General features: G+C 46.5%; 1 non-coding gene across 1 annotated transcript; it reads right to left on the bottom strand.

Moving 5' to 3' along the window:
* Nucleotides 1-1,518: 1,518 nt before the first annotated feature.
* Nucleotides 1,519-1,600, bottom strand: TRNAS-GCU (transfer RNA serine (anticodon GCU)). The gene has a single exon. It is a non-coding gene; the product is annotated as a tRNA-Ser (tRNA).
* Nucleotides 1,601-1,924: the final 324 nt, after the last annotated feature.

The following is a 1,924-nucleotide window of genomic DNA, read 5'->3' on the forward strand; positions in this document are numbered from 1 at the left end:
TACATTCCAGCTTGCAAAATGAAGGGCTGGTACCTTCTTTCCGTTTGTTTTGCTTTTGTCTGGTGCAGGTGTTGCAGCCCACTTGTCTGGTGATGAACCATAAGCTCCAAGCACCCATTGGAGCAGGTGAGCGATGGCAGGAAAGCACCTTATTGGCCGGGGGTTGCCCAGCTTGAGGTGGGTGATAGCTATCCTTTGGGGTGCAATGACCCCTCCCACCAACGATGGCAACCCGTGGTGCCCATCTTGTACGCCAATCCAAAAGTATAACCCGTGACTGCTGCCATCCGTGTTTCTTGGCCACGATTAGGTGGCCAAGGAGTGTCCTCTCCCCATTTTTGCATCTCTTGCTGGCGCAAAGCCTGGGCAAGTTATTCTAGAAATCTTGGGTTGCCCATGCATCAGGATCCCCCCCTCGTACTAGTTTGGCTGCAGGGGCTGCCGAGAATGTGCCGCGGTGCATCACAAAACTGCCTAAGGGGCCCCACTCCTGATTTTCTGTAGGGGTTTACTCCTTTAGCCATTGACTCTCCCGAGACACTCACAAGGCAGTGAGAAACAGGCGTAAACCTGGGAGGGGCCCTTACCAGGTACTGACAGCCGGGCCAGCTGTGCCTGATACTCGCGTAGGGCAGGTTCGTCACGCCCTGAGGTAGTTTATCGCAAACTACCCGCTACTAGCCTTAGTTTGTGTCATGAGTGTGTGTGGGTTTTATAAACATGGCACGTATAGTTTAACACGTAGGCTTTCGTGACCAATATCATCCATAATAGAGTTTTTTTGGGTTAGATCGCGTACATATGTGTCATTAAACCCGCCACCACCCGACTAGTAAACATTGTCACGTAAACAAAACATGCCAAGTCGTAACTAGTACAGCACGCTGGTGTGTTGGAGAGCCAAGCCACGACATTTGCAATCTGAGTACTACTTTTCACCAGTAATTACAACTAGCTTAATCAGACGACCGCCAGATTTGTGGAGAATATCAACGGGCTCGCATAATGTGTATGCATAATGTACGTTGACTCGTTAATCCCCCCACCCCCCACTTTGCCCAAGAGCGCAGAAGTGTGGTCACCACATCTACGCCTCTATATAAGGAACGAAACAGGTGGACTGTTTCGTTCCTTATATAAATTACGTCACCATACTATAACATATACGAATAAAAATTAACCCGTAAAAACAAAGTTTTTCACTATAAATCCTTTATATGCGTGGCGGCTAGAGTCCTCTCGTCCTCTGGCTTGAGATGGCTGCCACCTAAGGGTCAGATGATTGCCTGCCACCATTAAGCAATTGGTAATTACATATAAAAAAAATGTCCTAAAAAGTGTAACATTTTGGAAAAAAAATTTCACTAATTAATTGTCACGCACAACGAGTCTGTGTGCAAAATGTCAGCTCGATTGGATCACGGGAAGTGGGTAAAAAAACGACCGAAAGATGTGCACGGTCGTAAGCGCGCAAGCAAGCAAGTGAACTTAATGTAAAGGATTTAATAAATAAAATCGCGACGAAGGTGGGATTCGAACCCACGCGTGCAGAGCACAATGGATTAGCAGTCCATCGCCTTAACCACTCGGCCACCTCGTCTCACGCACTCACACACGCAAGCACATACAACCAGAACCAGAACGAAGACTTGCACGCACATACATACAAACAGTACCCCCCACACACACACACAGTCATACCATTATTTTTTCCTAAAAAGTGTAAAATTTTGGAAAAAAAATTTCACGAAAATAAATTGTCACGCACAACGAGTCTGTGTGGAAAATGTCAGCTCGATTGGATCACGGGAAGTGGGTTAAAAAATGACCGAAAGATTTGCACGGTCGTAAGCGCGCAAGCAAGCAAGTAAGTGAACTTCATAAAAAGGATTTAATAAAGACCAACAATCTTCAGTGTCTGTAC

Source organism: Lampetra planeri, chromosome 31, assembly GCF_965212315.1.
Source record: "Lampetra planeri chromosome 31, kcLamPlan1.2.h2, whole genome shotgun sequence".
Lineage (NCBI taxonomy): Eukaryota > Metazoa > Chordata > Hyperoartia > Petromyzontiformes > Petromyzontidae > Lampetra > Lampetra planeri.